The following is a 9,467-nucleotide window of genomic DNA, read 5'->3' as shown; positions in this document are numbered from 1 at the left end:
TTGGGTTGAAAATCGAGGGAAAAAGGGAATCTTGGAGCCTTTTTGAGGGAAAATTGAGGAAAAGAGGGGTCCCACACAGGTTTCAAGGCAATTTCAGTCGGTTTTGGGGCAGTTTTGGGGGATTTTGGACACTTCTGTAACTTTTGGTCACTTCAATGCAGTTTTTGAGCCATTTCAGACACTTTAATGTCACGTTTGGTCACTTTTGTGCCATTTTTGCTGCCCTGAATGCCTTTCTGGACCCACTTAATGCCATTTTGGATCTATTAAATACCATTTTGAACCCATTTATACCATTTTTGTGGCCTTTGATGCCCCTTTTGCTCCATTGAATGCACTTTTACCGCCTTTAATGCCATTTTTGTTATGTCTAATATTATTTCTGCCCCATTTACTGCCATTTTTGTTGCTATTAATACCGTTTTGGCTGCCTTTAATGCCATTTTTGACCTATTTAAGACACTTTAACGTAACTTTTCCTCCACGTCCTGTAATTTTGCCTCCTTCTACCCCAATTTTGGGTCACTTTTCTCCAATTTTGGGTCACTTTTCTCCAATTCTGGGTCACTTTTCTCCAATTTTAGGTCACTTTCCCCCAGTTTTAGATCACTTTTCTTCAATTTTAGGCCACTTCCTCCTATTTTAGGTCACTTTTCTCCAATTTTTGGGCCACTTTCCCCCAATTTTAGGTCACTTTCCCCCAATTCGGCGTTGCTTTTCCCCAATTCTGTGTTGCTTTCCCCCAGTTCCAGGTCGCTTTCCCCCATTTTGGGGCTCTCAGTCGCTCTTGGGGCGGCACCGGCAGTGCAGGTTGAGCCCCAGCAGCACCAGGTTGAGGCTGTAGGTGCTGAGGCAGATGAGGCACAGGTCCTGGAGGCCGAAGAGCAGCACCCCCATGAGCCAGAGTGATGCTGCCACCGAGGCCAGCGTCACCGAGGCCGCCTGGCTCATACAGCTGGGGGAGGGGCAGGGGTCACCGGGAGGGGCACAGTGACCCCAAAGTGATCCCAAGGGGTCCCTGGTGTTATAAATGCAATGGCAAAATAGGGTTAATATAAAAAGCGATTTATTATAAAATAATTTCAATCGCAAACAACGAGAGAAAAAAACCACAATAAAATAAATCAGCGCAGCGCTGGGTGGACAGGGAGACGTCTATACCCAGAGGTACAGATTTACCCAAATCCACGAAGTAGGCACTGCAGTCCGGGGTTCTTATAGGGGTTTTTGTATCCTGGGGCAAAATCCGGAGTAAGCACCGTCCAACAAAAGAGTGAATAGACTTCCCGGATCCGTTGAGCTGAGTCAATGGTCGGTGGAGCAGAGTCCTTTCACATGTGAGAGGCTCTGAGTGTCCTCCGATTGCATTTCCCGGAATGGAGGAGCCAGTTTGGGTGCGGAGGAGATGGATATCTCGACGGAGCCACTCTCATTGTCTGGTTTGATTGCTTGTGTCCTGCTTTTTATTTTGTGTTGATAAGCGTTGCTGCCGGTCGTTACTGCCCGACTCGGCAAGATATCTCTGGATTATTTTACATTTTGCATCTTTACAGTATTACAAATATAACATATAATTCTTTATTCTCTTTCACGAATTTTTATCCAATGTAATATTTATCACAGTCCCCCGCCTAATAATTTATCACATTAAAAATTCGTGTTTAACAATATTCGTCCTCTTCCCAGTCTGTAAGTGAATTCCCACAGTATTCCTGAGAAGGGTTGTTTTTATTTTGCTTTCAGGGTCCATCTCTTCCTCATTTCTGGAGAAGCAGAACACTTGATCGAATTGTAAACATACTCGGTCATCATCATTTTTTAACAAATTAAGAATTATCGGTTCATTACTAAAGGAGGCTTTTTCTTCATGTTTTAAATTTTTACCTTCCCAATACAATTTCCCTCCTATGGTACACGTTTTTAAGTTTGCTTTATTGTAACACAAAGGGTTGACTTTATAATATGCTATAAAGGTGGATTGTCTTTTTCCTCCTATTCAGACAGTTTTATTACATTGGCTACAGGTTGGAATCGGAGGAAGCATTCCCACTTCTCTCTTATACCTGAAGTGGGTAGCTTTGGTTTTTCTTCTCATAGGAGTCTTAGACTGCCCGTCCTTAAAACTTGCCCTTGAGTGATAACACCAGACCTCCCCCTTTAGTTCACATAGATTATACTGAGTGCCATTAGACAAACAAAACCCCTTTTGTCGTTCCGGAGGACAGTCAATTATTCGTCTGGTATCTGTGGCAGTCCGACACTGCTCACACTTCCCCAGGAGACGCTCCCCCGGAGGTACCTCGGGAATCATTCCCTCGGCCAAGCACACGGCTAGACTCAGGACAGTCAGGATTCCCCACCGGTGTATCCCTCTGCCTTGCCCTTCGCCCGTATAGAAATATACGGCGGGGATTACCATCTTCTCGGCAGCAAGGATATTCTTCAGGGGCCCTTGTAGTCCTTATGGCGTACCTTCTCTTGAAAGTAGCCCACCGAGACAACTTAATCGTGTCTGTCCTGCACAGTACCTTGACTGTCTTTCGGCACTCGATTTCTAAAGCTTCTGCCTTGGAGTCTAGTTTACCTCTAATCCCCTTTTGAAAAAGCAGGTACCACTCAGGAGAGTCAAGTTCTAAAAACCCCGCCCGGGTGACAAGTATTAAGAAACGGCTAGTCAGCTCCTGTTTTTTAGTCAGACAATCGGTACACAATCCCTTAGGCCTGTACCCTCCCCAACAGTGGGTTACCCAAATTTGTTTACAATAAGCACATTTAAAATGTATAAATGGAAAACAATCACAGTTTGCGTTGATGTAACTTATCTGGTCTGCAGCTCCACGATCTCAGAACAATCATGTACTAATTTTTCTGGAGGTTCACCGAATAGAAACTGAGCAGGATTTTGTGCAGAAGTGGTTTTCAATTCCAAACCGGGTGAGCTGATTAAGATGGCTTCATATTTTAGAAGCCTGGAATCAGTCAGCCACTTCTCTGCTTTTTGCTGCAATATGTTTCTCACATCGTGGGGAGTGTAAACTACCAGGGGAGCCCTAAAAGTTATTTTCTTTGCCTCTCCCACCAACAGAGCCACTGCTACAATTGCCTGTAAACACGTAGGCCAACCCCGACTAACAGGATCTAAGATTTTTGAAAGAAACCCTATAGGCTTCCTTTTGCCTGCCCATTCCTGAGTCAGGACTCCCTGTGCTGTTTGTCCACTCACATCCACAAACAACTGGAATTCTTTATTCGTATCTGGTAGAGTTAGTACGGGGGCAGTCATAAGAACAGTTTTCAATTTCTGGAAATTAGACTCATCCTGTTCAGTCCACTTCAGCCTGTCAGTGTTTAATCTTTCATACAAAAACTTCACTTTTTCACTGAAACCCTCAATCCACTGCCTGCAATATCCCAAGAGCCCTAAAATTTGTCTAATTTGCCTTTTTGTTCTTGGTGCAGGCAATGCAAGGATGCCTGCTACCCTCTCCGGGTCCAATTTTTTTTTCCCTTGAGATATCCAATGTCCGAGGTATTTTATTTCGGGCTCTGTGAATTGCAGCTTGGATTTTGAGACTTTCAAACCTTTCTTACCTAGAAAGTTCAACAAGGCAATCGTGCTTTTCCTCACGCTTTCCTCAGTCGGTCCAGCTATTAGCAAGTCATCTACATACTGCAAAAGCTTTGTCCTGTCCTCAAGAACAGTTGGGTTAACAATTGTTCTAAAGCTTGCCCAAAAAGGTTTGGAGACTCCACGAACCCCTGGGGGAGGACCGTCCACCTTAGCTGTTGCTTACGGTTTGTATCTGGGTCCTCCCACTGAAATGCAAAATAATCTCTACTCCTTTCATCCAGAGGGCAAGTCCAAAAAGCATCTTTCAAATCAATCACACTATACCACACATCTTCTGGTGAGAGTCTATTTAGTAAAGTATAGGGGTTGGCCACCACCGGGAATCTAGTCCGGGTCCTAGCGTTTACCGCTCGTAGGTCCTGGACCAATCGGAAGCTGCCATCCGTCTTCCTTACAGCCAGGATGGAGGTGTTATGTTGAGACATGCAAGGCTCTAAAGTACCTCCTTTTAAGAGGTCATCAATTACTTGTTTCAACCCCCTTTTCCCCTCCATCGGGATGGGATATTGTTTAACCCTTATAGGGTCCTCAGGGTTCTCAATTTCTATTTTGATAGGTTTGATATCTAGCTTTCCTACCTCTCCTTTTGAATGCCATACTTCAGGGTTTATTTTCTCCTCATCTTTAGGAGTCAACTTGAATATTTTCACCACCAATTCAGAATTTTTAATCATGATATTAATTCTTAAAGCGATAATCATGTCCCTTCCTAACAAATTGTAATCTGCTTCTTCCACTAATAGTAAATTCCTTAAGCAAATTTTATTTTCAGATTCTATTTCCACATCTTTTATTACGAGCACTTTGAAGGGGTCTCCCTTTGCACCGATTACAAAAACTTTTTCTCTGCTAGCCACACATCCGTATGGCAATTTCTGCAGGGTACTTCTCTCTGCCCCAGTATCCACAAGAAAACTTACCTCCTGTCGTTGGGGGCCCACTTTTAATTTTATCAAGGGCTCTTTGGATGTTCCGGTCCCCAAATTAAAGAGCCCCTGACACCCCTAATCCTCCTGAAAAATTTTCTCGTCTTTTATTCTTTGTCTACAATTCCACTGAACGTGTCCTACCTTTTTACAGTAGTAGCATTCAGGGGGTTCTCCCCGTGGGGCCGGGGCTGCCCGGTGAGAACCTCAACCTTTTCCAGGTAGTGTTTTAAACTTACCCTGTATCTGCTCTTGTTTCTGGACTTCTTTCACTGCAGTTACTAAAACCTTAGCTTGCAATTTCTGCTTCTCATCTTCTCTCCTCATGTATACCTTTTGAGCTTCCCTTAGGAGCTCCTGAAGGCTTTTATCTTGCCACCCCTCGATCTTTTCTAATTTTCTCCTAATGTCTTCTCAAGATTTAGCAACGAATTGTGTTTTTAACAGAACCTCCCCCACAGGAGAGTTCGGGTCAGTCCCAGAGTAAATCTGTAAACTTCGACGTAATCTCTCGATCCATTCAGTGGGTGGTTCCTCTTTCCCTTGACACTCTCCAAAAACTTTGCTAATATTCTGGCCCCTAGGGACCGCTTCTCTTATACCTTGGACAGTTATGCTCCTTAAATCCATCATGTTCTGTCTGCCTTCCTCCGTCTGTGCATTCCAGCTCGGGCTTACGCTAGGCCATTTCTGGTTACCTGGCATCCCCTGTGGATTGCGTCTGTCCCAGTCTCTGATACCGGCTTGTTTAATCATCTCTCTTTCCTCCCGATTAAACAATGATCTTAGGATTGCCATAAGATCGTCAAAGGTATAAATACTACTCCCTAAAAATTCATCTAACCTCTCAGCCAGACCAAAAGATCATCTAACAACCGCCCCATCTCTTTCTTAAATGCTCTTACATCTCCAGAGTTAAGGGGTACATTCACAAAACCGATCACTCCCGGGGCCGTCGGTACTTGCCTAAGAGGGAACAACTGGTGCCCTTCTTCATTCTCTCTCTACTCATCACTCATCATTCTCGCTCTCAAACGGGTTCTACTTGCGGGAGGGGAGTTGGTGATTGTGGGTTGCCTCCCCGTTATCAATTGTGGGAACTCCGCCGCCACCCGGTTGACGGGAGGGATCCCCTCCGTTATATGGGAGGGTCCTGGTTGTGGCGGCTGGACCGGCAAGGACGGATAGAGTGACCCCCAGCCTTGTGCAGGAGAAACCTCCGAAGAAGCTACTGTGGCTACGGTGTTTGCAGGCGGGGAAAGGGGAAGGGCTGCCGGCATCGCTGCCGGCCCCGAGTCTCCCGCTTGAGACACACGTATCTCAGTGGGTTGGTCTCGGGGGCCCAAGGGTGCTGAAGGCACCACTTGATCTGCAGAGGAAGGCCCAGCCGGTCCATGATATGGGGGTGGTAAGTGGTCGAGGGGTTCCCAGGACTCAGCTCTCGACTCACGTTTTTCTTTTTGTTTCATTGGGAATAGCCCTACTCTGATGTTTAACTAGAGCTTGGCATATTCCCTCTCCTCAGGATCTGAGGGGACCTTGTTCTCCACATAGGAGAATAACTTATTACACGTCCATTTTTCAAATGTGCCTAACACTGGCCAAGTGAGGTGACTTCTCAACTCCTGTCCTCCCCAAACCTCTATACAATAATGTATCAATTTTGCCTTTGATTTCCCCTTCTTCTGGGGACAATCTTCCCAGTGTTTTTAGCATCCACCCCAAGGGACTTTTCAGCGGGATGTCTGGTGATTCCTCCCCCTGATCGGAGGGATTTTTCCCTGTGCTTTTTCTTTGAAGCTTACTCTTTTTTCTGCCCCATACTTCGCAAATATATATAATTTCTTACCTGTCTTTGACTTCTCCGTGAGTCGGTATCAGTTTCTGCGTTGTGTGCTTACTCTAGGAATCAAAATTTGCCGATACTCACCCTTCAGCGAGCTGAGCTGAGGTCTCTTGTAATCGGTACTTTTGATCCTCTTCCGGACCTCTACCTGGGTCCGTTAACTAAAAGGGTTTACCAGTTCCCGAGCTCGACAGGACGTATCCTTCCCCTTTTAGTTCCTTGCGATCAGTCTCCCGAGACACCCTTTGGCCTCAGGTTTTTACAAGTGTGTGTCGAGAAAAAAAAGCTTTCACTCTGGATCGCTTCCTTCACGGCCGGCCAATTCCCTCGCGGGAGGATGGAAACGTGGCCTTGAAGTCCACACTCGCCCCGTGATCAGATCACGTCTCACACACTCGCCCAATCGCCCACTCAACCAGCAGTACTTACAGCTATTTTCCTGCGTGGATGTCTTTGTGCACAACAGACGTTTTACGAGCAAAACAAGCCGCAGCTTCCCGAAGGCTCCGTGCCTTCCCGAGCTCTTTGCTCCGGATCCGTTTCCTTTTTATTGTGGTTTTATCTCAGCCTAAATTTAGTTCAGATGTCGGAACGAGCTACGGGGGTTCTCAATTCACCAGGCCGCCAAAATCAGCGGGGGTACCCGTCCTGGGCAGTGAGATTCCCCGCAGTTTCTCCGATCTGAGTTCACGGCACCAATCTGTTATAAATGCAATGGCAAAATAGGGTTAATATAAAAAGCGATTTATTATAAAATAATTTCAATCGCAAACAACGAGAGAAAAAACCACAATAAAATAAATCAGCGCAGCGCTGGGTGGACAGGGAGACGTCTATACCCAGAGGTACAGATTTACCCAAATCCACGAAGTAGGCACTGCAGTCCAGGGTTCTTATAGGGGTTTTCGTATCCTGGGGCAAAATCCGGAGTAAGCACCGTCCAACAAAAGAGTTTGAATAGACTTCCCGGATCCGTCGAGCTGAGTCAATGGTCGGTGGAGCAGAGTCCTTTCACATTTGAGAGGCTCTGAGTGTCCTCCGATTGCATTTCCCGGAATGGAGTGGCCAGTTTGGGTGTGGAGGAGATGGATATCTCGACGGAGCCACTCTCATTGTCTGGTTTGATTGCTTGTGTCCTGCTTTTTATTTTGTGTTGATAAGCGTTGCTGCCGGTCGTTACTGCCCGACTCGGGAAGATATCTCTGGATTATTTTACATTTTGCATCTTTACAGTATTACAAATATAACATATAATTCTTTATTCTCTTTCACGAATTTTTATCCAATGTAATATTTATCACACTGGTGTCCCCAGTTTGTGCCCACCTCATTCCCAGTCTCTGTCAGTCCCTCCCAGTGTCCCCAGTCCATCCCAGTCCCTCCCAGTCCCTCCCAATCCCCTTGCAGTGCATCCCAATCCCCTCACAGTCCATCCCAGTCCCTCCCAATCCCCTTCCACTCCCTCCCAGTGCCCCATTACCCAGCAGCCCCTGCAGCAGGTAGAAGAGGGGCCCGATGGCCCCATTGGGCACATTCAGGGTGCTCTCCTTGCCCAGCACTGGCTCCATCAGCCCCAGGCCACATCCCCACCTGCAGAAAAAAAGGAGACGTGGCAATGCTGGGACATGCCCTTCAACCAGGTAGACACATCCATGTGCCCATATATGGTGTGGACAGGTGTGCAGGTGGCTTTCCTTGGCTCTAAGCCACGCCCCCCAGCTCCCATTGGTGCTTTGGTGCCCTAAGCCATGCCCCCTTAGCTAAGCCACACCTAATCCCACATCTTTATGTCTGTATATATATGTTTATATTTATGTATGTATTTAACATATAGCCATGTTAAGCCACACCTCCATGTCCATATATGGTCATAGCTATATTAAACCACACCTTTGTGGCCTTTTTAACCAAATGTGGGCACAACACACCCACGCCCTCATGACTGTTTGTGGGCACACCCAGGAGCCACGCCCCCACATCCATATATGGGTACAACCACACACAAGCCACGCCTTCACAACACAAGCTACACCTCCATACCCAAATATGGGCATAAACTACCCCTCTTATGTCATAAATGGATATAATTAGCATAAAGCCTGCCTCCACTTCGAGCCTTGCCCCTTCCCACCTTAATGTGAAGGCCCCGCCTTTTCCTGCCATGTCCCCCTGCCGACAGCGCCCCCTGGTGGCCTGCCCCTCCCCTTCTCCCCATTGGCCACCGCCGCACCCAAGCCCCGCCCATTCCCTGTTCCCAGTCTCCTTTTCCCGTTATTCCTGGGATATTCCTGGTGTGTTTTTTTTTTTACCAGGAGAAGAACACGCGGATGCAGGACATGGAGGGCACCAGGTTGCAGGTGGCTCAGTACATCGGGTCCTGTGTGGACTCATCCTCCATGTGCAGCGTGTACAGGGACAGTGCCACACCCGCCACACGCAGCGCTGCCTGCAGCGCTGCCACCGACATCACTCTGCTCCGATTGGGTGGTGGCGCTGCCACTCCCACGCCCCCTTTGAGCTGATTGGTCAGCATCCATAACGCCCTGCCTCGTTTCTGGTTTTAGCAAGGGGGTTGATGGGAGGCGTAGTTTTGCGCACTCCGCGCATGCGTGGTGGCAGGGAGGAGAAGGAGGGAGGAAGGAAGCACGCAGTAAAAAATGGTGGGAGCAGGGCCAAGATGGCAGTGAGGAGCTGAGTGAGGGCTCGGGCTTGGCCCTGCCGCTTCGGAGCCTCCCAGAGCCACCAGGGCAAGGCCAGGGGTCAGTGAGTGAGGCCCGGGAAGATCACGAGGGTCACAGCGGTGGCGGAGACGGGAGGGAATTAGAGAGGACGTGTCGCAGTGACATCATGGGGCAAGATGGTGGCAGCTGTGAGGGGAAATGGCGGGGGGGGGTTTCGAAATATTGGGAAATGTGGAGCAGGATTCCCTCAGGGATCCAAAGAAAAGCACCAGGATCTTACCAGGGGTCCAAATAAAGGCAGTGGGAGTCCCTCAGGGATCAAACTGGGAGCACTGAGATTAGACTGGGGTCCTTCCATCCCAGTTTTCCCCTTGTAACCTAAA

General features: G+C 47.6%; 1 pseudogene; it reads right to left on the bottom strand.

The window, feature by feature from the left end:
* Window positions 1-777: 777 nt before the first annotated feature.
* On the bottom strand, window positions 778-8,870 carry LOC148182855 (vitamin K epoxide reductase complex subunit 1-like; annotated as a pseudogene).
* Between the last annotated feature and the right edge of the window lie 597 nt (window positions 8,871-9,467).

This window comes from Pseudopodoces humilis, chromosome 18 (assembly GCF_049639895.1).
Source record: "Pseudopodoces humilis isolate 2021_Gansu_Grassland_sample_001 chromosome 18, ASM4963989v1, whole genome shotgun sequence".
Taxonomy (NCBI): domain Eukaryota; kingdom Metazoa; phylum Chordata; class Aves; order Passeriformes; family Paridae; genus Pseudopodoces; species Pseudopodoces humilis.
The sequence above is the reverse complement of the archived record's forward strand: the minus strand, read 5'-3'. Positions and strand labels throughout refer to the sequence as shown.